Source organism: Rutilus rutilus, assembly GCF_951802725.1.
Source record: "Rutilus rutilus genome assembly, chromosome: 6".
In the NCBI taxonomy this organism is placed as follows: domain Eukaryota; kingdom Metazoa; phylum Chordata; class Actinopteri; order Cypriniformes; family Leuciscidae; genus Rutilus; species Rutilus rutilus.
In genome coordinates this window covers 44,711,575-44,730,780 of record NC_140214.1, presented here as the reverse complement: position 1 = coordinate 44,730,780, position 19,206 = coordinate 44,711,575, and the positions used below count along the sequence as shown (strand labels likewise).

The window sequence follows — 19,206 nt, the reverse complement described above, 5'->3', positions numbered from 1 at the left end:
AGAGAAGAACTTCCTTCTATATGTAGAAGTTTTAGAAGAACTCATCCCTCTATTTTTTGCCTTGGACCATAGAAACTATGCAAGAACTACAAGAACTATGCATGTCCGTCCACATCAGGGACATGAAGTCTTTGCCCAGCACCATCAAGGATGAGTTTGAAAAGCATTCACACTGGGTTCTCTCAAAGACATACAACAAGTTCTCTGCAATACCTTTCGACCAAGGTCAAGAACAAGAGAATACAATTGTGAAAGATTGCGGTGGTGCAGTTGGTCTCACAGAAAACCCAAATGCTTTCAGACGATGGATGATCTCTGGACCAGAGTTGGGAAGATTGCTGAAAGAATTTGAAGAGGACTTTCTTCCTGAAAATGACATAGATAATCCTAAGAACTTCCAGCATCATGAACAGTGTCTTTCCACACAGAAAACATTTCAAAGACATGTAGCCAACCTGTCTGAAACTATTAAAAGAATGGGCAACCCTTTCTTGGATGATTTTAAAGATCTAGTCACTCTTCACAGCCGTAACTGTGCAGATGAATCTGTAGCTAAAACAGAGTTCATCTTATACCCCATTTCCACCAAGGCAGTGTTGGTGCTGGTTCGGAGCCGGTGTCTACTCGCGAACCAGTTCTTTATGTTTCGACAGCCAAAGAACCGGTTTTCGACCAGGAAAATTGGTTCCAAAGCAGCACCAACTCTTTGCTGGACTAGAACCGTTCTTTTACCACGTCATGGTTACGACGGGGGCTGGGGGCAGGGGGCAGGGTTAGTGTCAAACTTCTTCTCGAACGTAACCTCCGTCTATAGTAATCCAGACGAGCAGCACAAATGTGTTCTAAACGTCTTCTTCTGACCCCAATATAGGATCGCAAAGCCAGGAGAAACATTTGCAGAAAGACGATGTAGTCCGCCATTGTAATTGTTATGCTTGAAGTTGGCGCAAGCGTTTCTAGGAAAGCTAAGACGTAGCCTATAGCAACGTACACAGTGACGTAACAACGTCGTTCGCTGGGCTCTCTAGTCAGTGGAAAAACAAAAAATGTTCCGAGAAGGTTCGCAAGTTGAACCAACTTTGAACCAGCACCTGTTCCGAACCAGTTCTTTTTTGGTGGAAAAGGGGTATTAGAAGACACAGGCTATATATCACATCAGGGCAAGCTGTATCTTCATTTGGTTCCAGCAGCACCATGAGCAGTTGCAATCATGAAGAGGCAGACACCTGGATTGTGGTTCATATACAGCATGAAGCAAGGAGCAAAAACTGTCCATGTGCGTACTGTGGACACTGATGTCATTGTGATTCTTGAAGGTCTATTCCATGATTTACTTGTGATTCAACCTTTGACTGACATCTGGGTGGCTTTTGGCATGGGCAAAAAGTACAGATTTTACCATGTCAATTACATATGTAAAAGTCTGGGTAAGGACAAGTTTCAAGCACTGTTGATGTTGCATGCCTATTCAGGGTGTGATACAACATCTGCTTTCACTGGGAAGGGTAAGAAGTCAGTTTGGTGGGCCTGGCAAGCCTATGATAAAGCCACTGAAGTATTTACTTCCCTTGCCAGAAATCCATTCCAAAAATTAGATGCTGCTTCATGGCAGTTTCAAAAGCTTGAGAGACTGACTGTCATCTTGTATGACAAGTCCAGTCCTTCAAGCTCCATTGTCCAGAAGAGGAAAGAACTCTTCTGCCATGGGAGTAGGACAATGGAGAAACTGCCACCCACCCAAGATACTCTACTGCAGCACATCAGATGGACAGTTTATCAGACTGGAATCTGGGCGACCAGCACACTCTCACAGCAAGGTATTCCTTCTCCAAGGGACTATGGATGGACCAAGGAATTAGGGTCTTGGGAACCAGTTTGGATGACACTTCCAGAAGTCCCCAAAGCCTGCAGAGAACTTATCAAATGTTGCTGTAAGGGGGATTGTTCCACCTGCAAATGTGTCAAAGCAACTCTAGACTGCTCACCTCTTTGCAAATGCAACTGTAACGACTCGTAATTATCAATTACAGGGCCAATAAAGATCCTATTGCTAATACTTTAACATGTTTTTGAAGCTTTAGTTATGTAAAAGTTCATAAACATAAATAAACATATCAAAATGTTAACTTTGGGATTCATTTAAATACTTTTTCTTGTGCAGGAACTTGAACATCTCTGTGTTTTTAAGCATATTTCATTGATAATGTTATACTTCTAATATAACATGTTACAACATTTATTTCCAAGGGCTCCTAGGCCAAAATTACACTATAGACCCTAAGGAAACACCATGCAAAATTTGGTGCTTTTATCACCTCGGTAACGGTATTTTCACTACACCACCGGACTATGTGGGGTGGGGGGCCCACCGTAACCCTCAGTTCACCCCGTGTATTACCTGAAGCGGCTCAGATCGGGGAATAGCAGAGGGGACTTCTCCTCTTTCGAGATACCGGAGTCTCGATCTCAGCATCGCTATGGTCATCTTCCCACAGTGGGTTCATGACTCCTCCATGAACACTACCTCATCATGCTTATGGCCCAGACACATGAGGCAGTGATCGAGACTGTCAGACAGGCCAGTTTGATCTGTATGTCAGCATCAGGGAATAACATTATAATCTTGTTCACGGTAGAGAAAGCTGCTTACATGTACAGAAGTAACAGTGAAGACTTAAATGTAAACACAGCTTTTGTGTCTTTATCAGCTTTTCCACACATATATACTGGCCCTGATAATCATCACAAATACTGACGCTTGCTCCATTTCTTTAAATCCGTTTTAATGAATGAATGACTGACTGACCCAGGTAGCAAACCTGCGTGAAGTTGGCCCCACACCCAACGCAAAACGTCGTCAAACTATGCTCAATCGTTTGTGCTCCGTTTGTGCTGTAAAAAGTTTCGTTTGTGCTGTTTCCGTTTTTTAGATATTAAAATAATATTTTTAGGTCATTCTGAGGTCACTCAGCCCCCCCCCCCCCACATGCTCCAAATTCACCCAAAATAGTCTGGTTCGTTTGTGCTTCGTTTGTGCTGGTAAAATTTTCGTTTGTGCTGTGTCGGGTTTTAAGATATCAGAAATTGAATTATAGACGATGACGTCACCAGCCCCCCCACATGCTTCAAATTCACCCAAAATAGTCTTGTTCGTTTGTGCTGGTTTGTGCCGTTAAAATTTTCGTTTGTGCTGCGTTGGGTTTTAAAATATCAGAAATTAAATCAAATTAAATGTTGATATTTTTTAAGCCTATACAATGCTGACTGAATAAAATAGATCAATCAACGGTCACAAGATCAAAAATAGACAGCTCTGTATTTTTGTGTGAAGTTAGTCAGTAGCCTCAGTGCCGGCCCGAGCCTTTTGGGGGCCCTAAGCAGAATTTGATTTGGGGGCCCCCTCCCACCACGCGGAGTCACCTGTTTGATGATTTGTGACACAATATAATGTTACATTATAAATGTATACAATGAGGTTATGTAATAATACAAAATAAATACTAAATACAAAATAGATAGGCCTACTTAAATAAAAAGTTTTAAGTTTTTCTTTACTCTTTTACTAACTCTTTGAAACTTCTGAAAACAAATTGTCACAAAACACATTAAATAAATTATTTGCAAAATATCCTCCAACGTTTTGCAACACTTTGCAGTTTGAATGATGTCTTGTATGAACATGACGGAGTATGTTTTTATGTTTCCACTGTTTGATCGCGCCCGCGCCTCACACACACACACACACACACACATTAATGTATTCCAGCATTGTAATATTGACATTGCAGCCTGTTCATTGTAGCCGAAATAAAATATAATAATAAAATAGTCAACCTATAAAACTTACGCTGCTCTGTTTAAATAGTCAGTAGTACAATTTGTACCATTCAGCGTAAACTCCGCACTTTTTTGCGCGTGAAGAGGATGAGGATTTTTTCCGTCGATATTGGAACGTGAGTTAAGTACAAAGGCTATAATAAAGAATTTTGATTCTAATGAGAGAGATACGTGAGCCTTATTCTTGTTCTGTTCTGAATATTATTAAATTTAAAGGATAAATCATTAATTTAAATGTCAATCATCAATCACTGATCAAATCAAATTTTTGTGACATGGCTTAACATTACCGTGACTTTGCGCACGAATATGCACGCGAGGTTATGCGCATGACTCAAACACTGGCAGACACCGCAGCAGTTTTAGGCAGGTATATTGATCATGAAATCAGAATTTTCTTGTCTTGAATTAGTCATTAATTCATTCATGTCACTTGTTTAAATGAATTAATATGTAAAAAAAAAAAAAAACTCGATTGGGTGGCCAGGGGGCCCTAAGCAGCCGCTTAATTCGCTTATGCCTCGGGCCGGCTCGAAGTAGCCTAGCCTACGATGTAGGAGCATTTTATCGGGTTTGTCATTTATTCAATCTCTAAAATGTTAGATGCTGATAAAGATGATTTAATAGAACATCAACTTCTTATAAGTGGTTTTGTAGTCCCTGTAGTGTTTATTAAAAACGTCATGTTGTTCAGACATTATGTCAGACTCTTTTTTTTCTGCCACTCTCTTTCTCTCTGAGCAAAATGGATTTGTGCGCATGTGCCATCAAGTCGTAGTTTAATGTAACTTCAGCATTTTTGGGCAAGAGAACAGCAAAACTATCCTCGAGGTGAGCACACTTTTAAAGTAGAATTGACGAAGACGTTCTGTCATCACATAATTTGTTCAATAAACAATTATCTTCACTTCAGTCTCTCCTGATTGTATTTTATTTTTATTTTTACGAGTCTCATCTGCTACACTTCACTGCCACCACTAGGGACAAGTGACACTTCTGTTCAAGAATGCTCTTGTATAAAATGCTGTAGAGTTAGTGGAGAAAAGGTCGATATAAATCAAACTACAAAAGTCGTTACTAATCCAAATTTCTGGCCAATGTAAGTATACATTGTTTTAAAACTGTCAGTTACAATATTAGTAGCTTCAAGAATAATTGTACAACATTCAAGAGAGCTAAGACTTGTTATTGAACAGAAACCTCATTAATAACACTTATATTACTAATTTAGCAATGAAATGCTGATTACAGTTGCACAAAGTTGCCTTTTAGTATTAAAAAAACGACCATGGGTCACATGTGCAACTGTATTTAGGACGTAATAAATTAATAAAAAGTTTATCAACATTGATCAAAATTAAGAACCTTTCTTAACTGAGCACCAATAATAATTGAGCATACAATCAACATTTTACTATGATTTCTAAAGAATCATGTGAAATTGAAAACCGGAGTAGGTCTAATGATACAGAAAATCCAGCTCTGTCTATAATTCTCTCTCATTCTGTCTCTCCCATTCAGTTAGTTGTGCACAAACGGAGCACAACCGAACGAGACTATTTTGGGTGAATTTGGAGCATGTGGGTGGGGGGGCTGAGTGACCTCAGAATGACCTAATAATATTCTTTTAATATCTAAAAAACCGAAACAGCACAAACTAAACTTTTACAGACACAAACCAGCACAAACGGAGCACAAACGATTGAGCATATTTTGGGGTGAATTTGAAGCATGTGGGGGGGCTGGTGACGTCATCAACAATAATTTAATGTCTAATATTTTAAAACCCAACGCAGCACAAACAAAACTTTTACCGGCACAAACCAGCACAAACGATTGCGTCTATTTTGGGTGAATTTGGAGCATGTGGGGGGGCTGGTGACGTCATCGTCTATAATTCAATTTCTGATATCTTAAAACCTGACACAGCACAAACGAAAATTTTACCGGCACAAACGAAGCACAAACGAACGAGACTATTTTGGGTGAATTTGGAGCATGTGGGGGGGCTGAGTGACCTCAGAATTACCTAAAAATATTCTTTTAATATCTAAAAAAACGAAACAGCACAAACGAAACTTTTTACAGCACAAACCAGCACAAACGGAGCACAAACGATTGAGCATAGTTTGATGACGTTTTGCGTTGGGTTGGGGGCCAACTTCACGCAGGTAGCAACATAGTGTCGGCCCAGGGGTCTCATTTATAAAGCGTGCGTACGCACAAAACGGGGCTGGAAACGTACGTACGCCAGTTCCCACGCAAAGGTTGTGATCTATAAAAAACAAACTTGACGGGAGAATGTGCGCACCTTTAAGCAAACTTTGAGCCGTGCGTACGCACATTCTGGAGACAAAGGGAATTGGCGACATCGATGGTGAGCTGGAGTTAAGTGTCTTTTTGGTCACTTTTAGACAGAAAATCTAAAGAAAATTTAACATATACAAAAAAGATAATACAAATATAATTTCACTCACCAAGCCTGTCACTTGAAGCAAATATCCATCCCTTCTTAAATGTCCGCGCCAGCGAGCGCGTTGGGCCGTTTAGTGAATAACAGGTTAAATAAATAAAATAATGATTTAAACTAATGGAGTTAAGCACTTAAACATGAAATCATTACTGAGAAGTTACAACATTTTTATATTCAAATTCAGTCAATAGAAATATTTGTTGTTAATGTGGTGTTTTTGAACACTTTTCCTCTGGCATGCTTTGTTTTAATGTTTTAACCACAGAGATAACTGCTTATCATGATAATACCAGATTGTCTGAGAAAATAGTTTCGTGCACATAATGCAGGCCTATCTGTTTCCATTAAAAATATCAATTAAAAATACAATTCGGCCAGTGGAAAAGATTGAGAAAAACTTTCTCTGAAATGTATTTTACACTATTTGATTTATGTATTCAAAAACAAGGCAAGGATAGGCAACTACTTGATTTTTATTAATGTAATGTGTCTTGTACCATTAAACGTTATCACGTGGATGAATAATCATATGCAAATGATATGCAGATGAGGATCTGCATAGTAAAACTAGGCGTTGTAAGCTCCATATATGGTTATTTCGGGGTGGAGACGCATGTGCGCACAATCTTCCGCTGACTGGGATTTATAAAGTGAATTCTGCGCAGGTTCTGGCGTACGAACGGTTTTATAAATCCGAATATTATTTTGCGTACGCCATTTTTGGCTTTCGGGCGCACGTACACTTTTAGTAAGGTTCCTACGCACAGTTTTATAAATGAGACCCCTGGACTGTTTGGAATCCACGTGTACGAGATGTGAGCCGAAACCATGTTGCTGTCTGGGGACTGATGCTCTGGGGCCTCATTTATAAAGCTTGCGTACGCACAAAACGGGGCTGAAAACATGCGTACGCCAGTTCCTGCGCAAAAGGTGGGATTTATGAAGAAAAACTTGACGTGAAAATATGCGCACCTACACGCAAACTCTGACCCATGCGTACGCACATTTTGGAGATGGAGCAGTTTGGCGACACCGATGGTGAGTTGGAGTTAAATGTCTTTTTGGTCACTTTTAGAATTTAGAATTAAAATTAAACATAATACAGAAAGATAATACAAATATAATTTCCCTCACCAAGCCTGTCACTTGAAGCAAATATCCATTCCTTCTTATGTCCGCGCCAGCGAGCGTGTTGAGCCGTTTAGTGAAACTGACGCAGTTTAAATAAATAAAATAATGATTTAAACTATGTTTTACTTCTGATATAAACATTTAGATTAAATATGCCATTCAAATTATGGAGTTAAACACTTAAACATGAAATCATACTGAAAAGTTACAACATTTTTTTATATTCAATTCAATCAATAGAAATATTTGTTGTGGATGCGATTGTTTTTGAACACTTTTCCTGTGGCGTGCTTTAATGTTTTAACCACAGAGATAATTGCTTATCATGATAATACCAGATTGTCTGAGAAAATAGTTTAGTGCAAATAATGCCCAAGGCCTATCTGTTTCCATTAAAAATATAAATCAATTAAAAATACAATTCGGCAAGTGGAAAAGATTGAGAAAAACTTTCTCTGAAATGTATTTTACACTATTTGATTTATGTAGGCTATTCAAAAACAAGGCAAGGATAACTACTTGATTTGTATTAATGTAATGTTTCTTGTACCGTTTATATAATTTGCATATGATTATTCATCCACGTGATAACTTAAACGTTTTCTAATGATTGAATTTTATTTACTGAAGTTTATTTAACTTCAGTATTCATCCACGTGATAACGTTTAAGTTATCACGTGGATGAATAATCATATGCAAATGATATGTAGATGAGGATCTGCATAGTAAAACTAGGCGTTGTAAGCTCCATATATGGTTATTTCGGGTGGAGACGCATGTACGCACAATCTTCCGCTGACTGGGATTTATAAAGTGAATTCTGCGCAGGTACTGGCGTACGCACGGTTTTATAAGTCTGAATATTTTTTTGCGTACGCCATTTTTGGCTTTTGTGCGTACGTACACTTTTAGTAAGGTTCCTAGGCACAGTTTTATAAATGAGGCCCCTGGTCTTCATCAACACACGTTTGCACCACCTACTGGTCAGCCGACTAACAGCAGAGGAAGATTATGCATCGACACACTCCTGCACTACTGCTTTTCCTGCAATTACCGGATGTGAAATGTTGAATTTTCTGTCAAATATGAACCACTGAATTTGTAGAAGTGAATTTGTAAAGCAGAATAAAATGGACCGAAAAATTCCGGTTGAATATTATAGGTTGTATTTTTAAACAGAAGGAATATTTTAGAAGTGATATCTGAAAGGTGAATATGGATGATTGAATTTTTAATAAAGAAAATGTGTGAAATGTTTTGAATTTAAATATTCACAGCTTAAATATACAACCATGTTGAATTTCAGCCCATAAATATGCAAGCCCTGAAAATACAATGCATTAAAATGCAAGCACGTTAATACAATGCATATTTTTTCAATAAGCGCAATTCAACAAGCTTTATTTTTATTTCAAAAACATTTGGCATGATTTTACTCCCATAGTTTTAGTGCATTTTGGTATAATGTTATAATTTTAAATAAACTGAAATAAACTTTAAATAAACTTTTTGTATCATTTTAAATAAACTGACATACCAAGATGAAAGTTGGTTAGGAGAACTGCGTGAAGGGTTTTGAAAACGTGAATAAATGATAAATATTGTTTGTTTCGGTGGTGTTTTACCCTGCTTTTTAAAAGAAAGTGGTAAGTCTGTCTGATGAGAGAGCGTCAGTTTGTCTTTTAAGATCAGATTCTCATTGATGGTGTTGGTCTGGTCATGGAGATGTTGTGAGGCTGTTGTGGTTTAGAGAGACTGATCTGTGGGTGTAACAGGTCATTGTGTTTGGACTGTATTTTCTGATGTCACCATCACCCTGTCTGAGTTAGCTCTTTTATTCGTCACCATGGCTTCCAATTTGATTAGTCATTGTTTCCAGCTGTAACCTAATTAGTGCTCTTTGTTTCTCCCAGTATATTTCTGCCTGTGTTTCTTGTCGGTTCTTCTTAAGGTTAGTTCTGAGTTTGGTTTAGGTTTTCCTTGTATTAATAAAGTCTGATCTGATTGATCTTCTTCGTCTTGCCTTCTGCCTGCACCACGCTTCAGAAACGTGACAATGAGCAAGAGAAATGTGATGGTGGACACGATTGAGCCTGTAACAAAAGCAACCATTTCAAATGTGACTCCATTCATTACTAATGACAATCATGCACAAGAGTTCAGTTAGTGTGGGACATTTGCCAGCACTATTAAAGGAACACTCCACCGTTTCTTCATATTAAACTATGTTATTCCCTTAACTAAGACGGGTTGACACATACCTCTCTCGTCTCAGCGCGTGCACTCAATCGCTCTGGCGCGTGGCGACACTTTGCTAGCGCTTAGCTTAGCCCAGTTCATTCATTAGGATCCAAACAGAGATGAAGTTAGAAGCGACCAAACACCTCCACGTTTTCCCTATTTAAATACAGTTACACGAGTAGTTACACGACTAAGTATGGTGACACAAAACGTGGTGCTTTTCTAAGCGGGTAAAAAGGATAACTATAATGTGTGGCGGAATAGCACTGGGAGCGCTTTGACTCGCGCAGTCATTAGAAGCATGCATTTGTTTATTGTGATGGTTACTTTTATTCATTCTTTTACTCATTTATTCATCTTTCTTATTGTGAGTAAATAAAATATAATTATTTCATTAATTTAGGGGAGAGTGGGGTGAGTTGTGCCAGTTTTTACTCAAAGTGACTTTAAAGTGAGGCCATGGCAGTAATGCCTTCAACTTAAGGATGTACATATATTTCAGGATGTGGTGCATCCCTGAGAACAATAACTTTGGATCTGAAATAAATTGTTTCAGAAATATAGCTCTTGGGAAAAAAGTGGTCTCATGGCACAACTTGCCCCTGGTGCGGGGGAAGTTGTGCCTTTGGGGGAATACATTGGGGGTAAATTGTGCCAGTGATTTCTGAAGTAAAACAGAACATTTTAATGTTATGAACCGTAATGCTATATGAAAGCAAGATAAATTCAATACAAAATTACTCATTTAAGGTTTATTTAGATATTGTCACCCTGGAATACCATAGCATGCGTTTTTCCTACTATGGTCAATTGCATAGGGATTTTGTATTGAACATAACTCTGGATCACAGTGTCATAGAGACAAGGGGGCGGGCTCATTTTACTCAGACGACCAATCAGTCTCTCAGGATCATTGTGAAGCTATCAAGCTACGCCCTAGCAACCATTTAGAGCACCATAGCAACACAATATATGATATTTGTGAATCATTTCAGTCAAAAAGGCTTTGGCAATAGATGCCTGTTGACATAGCGCTGTCTGTCAATTATGTAACATAAGAATAAAGTGACTAGGCTAATTTCTAAACATCCTATTGTGACATAGGCCACTTAAAAACGGAATAAAACTTCTCTTTAATAACATAGTGCAAACTCAAAACTGAAATCAGTGTTAGCTAAATTAAACAAATAGCAGGCAGGCCTAAGTCAAACAATGATGAGGCATGCCCATCTCCTCACTTTTCAAGATTATCCCCTGTGAGTATGTAGGTCTAGGTGGTCTGGATCTGGCACAACTTAACCCAGGCCCTTTGGCACAAATCACCCCAGACCCACAAGTTTGAAAAACTAGCATGATCCAGCAGTCAAGAGCTAACATCATGCTAACTGTATAGACTCATTGTGTAGCCTACTAAAGCACTAAAACATGTGTGAAATGTTTTCAAACTTGTCTATAATTGGTCAGACACTACAATCAAAAAACCTTAATCATAGAAATTTTACTTTGAAAGGGAAAAAAACAGTTTTTTGCACTAAAATATGCTTAACTCTCATGCCATGTGTCTCTCTTCTTTGGAGGATGAGTAAAAGTGATTGCTTTTCAAAATGATGTGGTCACATGACCAATTTCTTCTATGGTTTTCCAGAAACAAGGGTGGAACTACTTCCCCCCCCCCCCCCCCCCCCCCCCCCCCGGCACAAATCACCCCACTCTCCCCTATGCATTAATTGAAAACTGAGATGTGTTCACTGCATTTATTTAATGTGTATTCATGCATATCTGTGTCATATGACAAAACAAATGACATTTTGTTTTACTAAAATATATAATTTTCAGTTAGAAAAAAGTAATATAATTAAGTATTGGTCTGCATGTATCATTATAATTGTGTGTAAGTGTTGGGGTGGGCTAGCAATGCAATTCTTTCTGGGGTAATCTTTATTTTTAAGGAGGGATATTTACATTTTTGGAGTATAAAATCACCAGTTTTCTCCAAAGGCGAGATCTTGGAGCAGCCGCCGTCTCCTCTGTGCAGACATTACACACATTACACACATTACACACGCTGAGGAGAACTGCTCTAGGCTGGCGAGTTACTGGTGTTATCAAGTGTTACTGCACCTGTCACTCATAACTTATAGTTACAAGATCAGGGAAAGATTCCAGTTCTTTAATGAACAATCATAATGACAATAGACAAAACTAAATAAGAAAACATAAATATCATGGGTTTGTGTGCATCATAGTATGTGATTATATACACAGGGGAAAAAGCACAATGACAAAGTTAAATATATTTGAATAATTGATCATAATACATAAAAAAAAAAGTTTATCATTTATTCACGATCCAGAAAAAAAGCACACAACAGTGAAGGGGTTAATCTATAAAACATCAAGAGTGCAAAACAGACACATCCACAAACACACACACACACACAAACACAATTTTATACACATACACACTAATAAATTCAGATTACAAAAATCTGTTTTGAATTTTTAAAAATCACAGCTTCATCGGAATGTTACGAAACTTGGTGACTTTTATGGTATTAGGTATGTGAACACACAAAAAATATTGGGGTCATGATCCAAGCACGTCACACTTCTGTTCTTTGGTCAAAAATGACCCCCATAGGAAATGAATGGGAAATTGTCAAAAATATGAAAACACAATTTTTTTGTGCATACAATCTACAAATCAGCCAGGATGCAGAAAAAAAGGACTCAACAGTGAAGGGGTGAATCTCTAAAACATCAAGAGTACAAAAAAAAACACACACACACACACACACACATTTTTTTTTATAAAAATAAAATAAAAAAATACATATATAAAAAATGTCTATTATATTCAATGGGAAAAAATGGGTCATAATTATTGCATAAATATTAATTAAAATCATAAAATTATCTCAAAACACCAAAAAAGAAAAGAAAAAATATTATAAAAAACAAGTAAAAAAAAAAAAAAGATTTTTTTTTTATATATATATTAATCCCGCCCTCCGGGTCCATTTGGACCCGAAGGTCCTGAGTGTGACTGTTAAACGAAGGACCCCAGAGGGTTAAGCAAGTACTTATTGAAATTAAGTCCTTTCAAACAACAATTAGTTAGTCATGTGACAATCACCTGATTACGTAATGTAGAATAGTCACAAGAGAGAAGAAATTGATAGATATAGAGGACATATCTCACCAAAAAAAAACAAAAAAAAAAACAACACATGTAAAAAAAATATATATATATATTGTTACGTACGTGTACGTATTTAGAGTGTTGCAATAGGGAGATGTGGATAGTTTGTTGTTGTTGTTGTTGTTGTTGTTGTTGTTGTTGTGTGTGTGTGTGTTCCAGATGTGTACTGGATCGATCTACAGCCTGTTAGTCCTCCTGAAGGATGATGACGTCCCGGTTCACCCATCCAATCACATTACACCCCCTTCCTCAAATACCAGTATCTCTTCCCAGCTTTCTGCTCACTTTGGCATTTGTCTTTGTTTGGCTCGCTGTCGCTGATTTCTGTGTGTCTATCGTGTGAGTTAATCAATTGTCGTATAGTGGTTGTGAAGTGTTTCTGTTTGTTCTACTGTTCATCCTTGTTCAGTCATCACGGTGTGTGTGAGGCTGGGAAGGAGGGAGCAGGACATGCACTGCACACCACAGGACATCTTGAGTTGTATTACACACACAGGTTTAGGAGAGCGCCACACCCTGTCATTTGTGTTATATTGTAGTCAGTGTACTTTGGTTAGGCGAACACTTTTCTTTTCTACATGTTTTAATCTTTATAGAATTAATCTTATAGCTAGTTTGTTCTGTTTCATTTATTTATTTTATTTGGCATCTCTCGAGCTCGCCTTCCCACCTTTGATTGTTTTAGTTTAGTATTGTTATTTGTCTTGTTGTTTTCCTCATTGGCTGTGTGAATATTGTAAACTTTAAATATTAAATATAAATTATATATTGTAAACACTATTGTCTCTTCATTCTTTCACTTTTGGCACTGTAAAAATAAATACTTTTGAGCAGATCTTTTTCCTTTTATTGCCCTGTTCTTCATATTGAGTTACACACTCATCTTTAAATGTTATACTCCCTTACCCCTATCTAAATCTAAAAGGGATGTAACTATATATATATATATATATATATACACACACACACACACACACACACACACACACACACACACACACACACACACACACACACACACACACACACACGTAATAATAATAAATGTTTCTTGAGCATCAAATCATCATATTAGAGTGATTTGTGAAGGATCATGTGACACTGAAGACTGGAGTAATGATGCTTTGATCACAGGAATAAATTACACTTGTATATTCACATAGAAAACAGCTGATTTACATTGTAATAATATTTCACAATATTACTGTTTTTGTTTGTATTTTTAATTAAATAAACACAGCCTTGGTGAGCAGAAGACACTTATTTTAAAAACATTAAAAATCTTACCGTTCTAAAACTTTTGACCGGTGTTGTGTGTGTGTGTGTGTATATAATATAACAATGCACTAAAGTGAAACTGATCAGAGTCAAATATATGTATTCCAAAACATAGATTTTACACAAAAAAATTTACAAAAAAAAAAAATTCTATGTACAACTTCACATAAAATATCAATGAAATATACAAATCATAATCAACAATATATTCCCAATTCCAAAACTTGGAAAAATATATTTTTATAATAATTAATTATTATATTATTTATATTATAAATAATTATTATACTAAACCAACATTGATCATTCAATATCACATGTTTCTAAAACACATGCTAACACACACGCTGCTTTATTTAACTGTGAAGTCTGAGTCTCTTCCACCTTTATGAAACACATTTACACATTTATTTCTCCTCATAGACAGCAGTGAGACTCTTCTGTGGATCAGACTGCACCTCCTACAGAGCAGTGATGAATGTTTGAATCACACATTTGTGTGTGTTATTAGCTCCCGACATGCTTGCTGATGAATGGGCACATCCCGCTTGTTCTGCATCGCCCTTCCCAGTCACTCCTCATCGATCTTCATCTACTCTGTAAAGTGGAACAGAAGAGAAAACAATCAGAGTTCAGTGAAATTATTATATTTCAATTACTGTTTTTTTTTATTGTTTTTTTTTAAATAAGTTAAATTGAATTCCTGTAATCAGATTAATTACTGACTTTACATAATCTTGCATAGATATTTGTGTTTTATTTGTGTTAAACATTTCAATAACTTCACATTTTGTTCTCACACAAACCCTTTGTTGCAATAAAGCTTAATGATAATTTCCTTTCACGAATGTTTGAAAGGTTTGTTCACATATCAGAGGTAAATGAAGATCTCTTTAATATCTCAGTGATGTTTCCTCACCTCAGGACACAGTTTGAGTCTCGTAGCTTGTCTCTGAGCCACTGCTTTGAGTCTCCTATCTTATTGTCTCTCAGATCAAGCTCTTTTAGAAACTGCAGTGCTTTTGAGTTCGTCAAAGACTGAGTTAAAGAAGAAACATCTGTAATGCCACAGTCCCATAGACTAGAAAGACACAAACAGAGGAAGAGATATTATCTTACAAACAAATCATGAATGTGAAGAATTTTACACAAATATAATGTGAACTCAGACTCATTGTGAGATATTGAGTATAAAGTGTTTTAGTTTAAAAACCCCAGAAAGTGCACTGCTATAAACACTGAAACATAAGCCCTGCTGTCTTCAAATAAATAAACTTCAGTCACACTGTAATTGCTGTACAGTATAATGATACTAACTGTAGTTTCTCCAGCTTGAATTGTGGGATCATCAGTAGATCACTGAGGTTTTTCACTCCAGAGTCTCCTAGTTTATTCCCGCTCAGGTCCAGATCTCTCAGGTGTGACGGGTTTGATCTCAGAGCTGAAGTCACATCAGAACAATCTTCATCTGTCATATCACAGCAGCTTAAACTACATTAGCAGAGAGAGAAGAAAATAAGACAGAAGAAAAGAAAACTATTTATTCTGTAAAGTCACATCTTCTTCATAAGCAAATAAAACAGAGGAAGAGAGATCTTCATCTTTATTTCACCAGATCACAAAATACTAAGTTTGCACAAATACAATGTTAAAGGGATAGTTCACTTTGAAATTAAATTTTGGTATGTTTTAGCTTACCTCAAGGGCATCCAAGATGTAGGTGTCTTTGTTTCCGCAGTAGTTTCAATTTTGATATTTTTAGGTCAAACCGTGTCCAAATGATCTGACGGCGCGGGCGGGTATAGATATATACATAGATGTCGCCTTGGCTACTGCAGTTCATTGGAACGAAACCGTAGCCAAGGCGACATCTATGTATATATCTATACCCGCCCGCGCCGTCAGATCATTTGGACGTGTGCTGTTTTCAAGAGATAACAACGATATAAATACTGTTCGTTTTCTCACACAAACCGCTCGTTTCGTGTCTTAGGCCATCAATGTGTACTTATGATGGGGAATTGTTTCATTTGGACGATGGGGAATTGTTTTAATTTGGACTCTGTGCTTGTGTTTTGAGACAGTGACCATAGACCTGCATTATATGACTGACAGACAAGAACGGTTTGACCTAAAAATATCAAAATTGAAACTACTGCGGAAACAAAGACACCTACATCTTGGATGCCCTTGAGGTAAGCTAAAACATACCAAAATTTAATTTCAAAGTGAACTATCCCTTCAAAGTGTTTTAGTTTAAACTGTTGAAGTGATTTCAAGGCGAGACACTACAGGTGAATAGGGTAAATGTTTTAACTAGGAGATATCGCCATGAAACTTTCCCAGTTGATTACCTACATTAAGATGAGAAAAAAATGTATTACAAGTTTTCTGTAATTTAATGTTTAAATATACAAATTAGGCAAAATCTGAGTAATAGATAAAGCCAGGTTTATAATTATTTTTTCATTGTGTTCACATATTAGATGGGAAAAAATTACAGAGGGATTTATGGATATCTACTTTTGTTATCCTGTAAATCAGAATATACTGTCAATAGCCTTAAATTATGATTTTGGAATAAAATGTTATATAAATCAGGCTAGGAATAATATATTTATAAATCCCTCAGTAAATGTCTTCATAATATAACTAGGTACAAGACTGGAGAGTTTGGTGTATATAGGTGTAAAAATATTCTTTTTTTTAAATTATAGTTAGAATCGGTATAACTCAGTGTTTTAACTAACTGAAAAAGCTGAATAATCGTTCCAAACATTATTAGTCGGCAAAATAATCGATGATTAGTCGATTAATCGACTATCAAAATAATCATTTGTTGCAGCCCTATTTCCAATAGTCTGTTTTGAAACCCAGTCACACTAGTACAATTACTAACTAGATAAAAAACACATAAAAATGTGAGCAATAGGGAAACCCAGAAAGTGCACTGCTATAAACACTGAAACATAAGCCCTGCTGTCTTCAAATAAATAAACTTCAGTCACACTGTAATTGCTGTACAGTATAATGATACTAACTGTAGTTTCTCCAGCTTGAATTGTGGGTTCATCAGTAGATCACTGAGGTTTTTCACTCCAGAGTCTCCTAGTGTATTCCAGCTCAGGTCCAGCTCTCTCAGGTGTGACGGGTTTGATCTCAGAGCTGAAGTCAGGATGAGACTCTGTTTCTCTGTAATACTGCATCCATACAGACTGAAGACAGAAAGAGAAAATGACTCAGATCTATGATGATCAACTAACGTGTTCATCTTCATCCAGCAGACTTTTGCTGACAAATAAACATGGATATCAAGGTAAAGGTCACATGGAGAAAGACTACACATTGTTCATTTAAATATACTACCAACATTGTAACAATACAAAGGTTGAAAGCGTTGATGTATTTATGTTTACACATTCATGTCATATAATTTTTAAAGGGTCATGAAACCCCGAAACACATTTTTTGATGATGTGACGCGTGACCTTTCCAACGTGATGATGTAATACGTGGCACATCTCAGAGATGGTACAAGACAAGCATTTGTGGTTAAAAAGTATATATATATATAAATAAACCAAAATACAGCGAATAGCCTTCTTGGTGCGCCTACTTTTGAAAGTCAACATTTAGATTATGTGAACAAAGTTAAATGCATTATAAAGGCCTGGGTCACTTTGGAATAAATCACAACGTGTTTCATGATAAAAACCGTGACTTTAGTTTACAGTCCGGTAAATACAGCAGGTTATAGTAAATTATTTCACAGACCCCCTGGCACTCGAGGACTGAAAGCCTCAGAAGAAAGCCCTGTCGAGGCTCTTCCCCGGTGCGGGTCGTGTCGAGCCATTAGTCTGGGTGTTTGATGAGGAAAAGATTAAATGTAGAAGTTGCAATAAACGCGTTATGAATCTGCACAACTGCAGCAGCGGAGGACTTTTATTCTGCTGAGCGGATCTGAGGAAGAACTGATGACGGGACAGTTTGATCTTCGGCTGACAAATCAGAGGAAAGGAGCGTTTCATTCCCGCCCACGTGTAGAAATTGAATATTCAAGCTGTTCATAAATGTTTCTACCTGAGAACGAAAAGCGAAAAATCAAGCTGAATACTTTTGAAAAAATTAAAACAAAAAAGGAACCGTTTTCTCGTTTTTCTACTTTCAATATTAAATAAAAAAACGAATGATCATTTCCTTTCATTTCATTTCCTATTTGGACTGGAATAACGAGAAATGAAAAAAGACGGATCGTTTATACGTTTTTTCGTTTAGTTTAATAAACGGAAAATGAGATTCCGGCCTGATTTCTAATTTTTCGTTTGTGGTTTACAAATCGGTTTATGGCTTTGATATTTCGTTCGCACATGTGAGAGATCGCAAGCCATAGGCTACAATATGCTGACATGGAGTTTGGTGTTTTATATATGTATAGCCTATTTAAGAGCACTGATTTGGGAAGTAGGTCCTTCCTGTGTGTCATTGTCCCATTGAAAAATGCAATGAAAATATTTTATATGATATGGATAAAGTAAAATGTTTTACTGTAGCCTATTATTGTATGGGCAACAAGGATTGGACTTAAAAACAATGATAAACATGACCATGATAACATGTACATAACATTTCCCACTCGCCTTTTAATGAGGTGTGTGTGTGTGTGTGTGTGTGTGTGTGTGACAACAGAAGCTGCTGTGTGCTCTTCCTAACTGAATGCAAGTATTATTTCTACAAACTGAGCTCATAACTCATAGGACTGATTAATAACAAGTGTCATTTTTTTAAACATACGTAATGTAATTCTTGTATGCAAAATGTATTTACATTTGTTATAATTTATATCTGATTTAATTTCTTAATTTCGCTCATGGAGATAGCGCGGACAATGTGCCGTGTTTTAGTGGAAGATTGCTGCCATCTACTGGAGATCAAACACATTTAAGATTAAAACACCATCTATGATGATCATCTTATTGAAGAGCTACAGCAGCATTTAGTTTCCAATAGTCTGTTCTGAAACACAGTCACACTAGTTCTGTGTGC

The 19,206-nt window shown here is 36.9% G+C and overlaps 1 protein-coding gene and 1 pseudogene across 2 annotated transcripts in view; both read right to left on the bottom strand.

The window, feature by feature from the left end:
- LOC311292518 (uncharacterized protein) overlaps positions 1-19,206 on the bottom strand; it is a 1,083,963-nt gene that overhangs the window by 1,014,294 nt on the left and 50,463 nt on the right. The gene's annotated exons all lie outside the window — the stretch shown is intronic.
- LOC311292525 (NACHT, LRR and PYD domains-containing protein 12-like) overlaps positions 14,009-19,206 on the bottom strand; it is a 53,522-nt pseudogene continuing 48,324 nt past the window's right edge. The window contains exons 14-17 of the transcript XR_014630286.1: positions 17,205-17,378; positions 15,481-15,654; positions 15,083-15,244; positions 14,009-14,760 (exon numbers count right to left, since the gene is read on the bottom strand). The product of XR_014630286.1 is annotated as an NACHT, LRR and PYD domains-containing protein 12-like (transcript). The remainder of the gene's footprint in view (positions 14,761-15,082; positions 15,245-15,480; positions 15,655-17,204; positions 17,379-19,206) is intronic.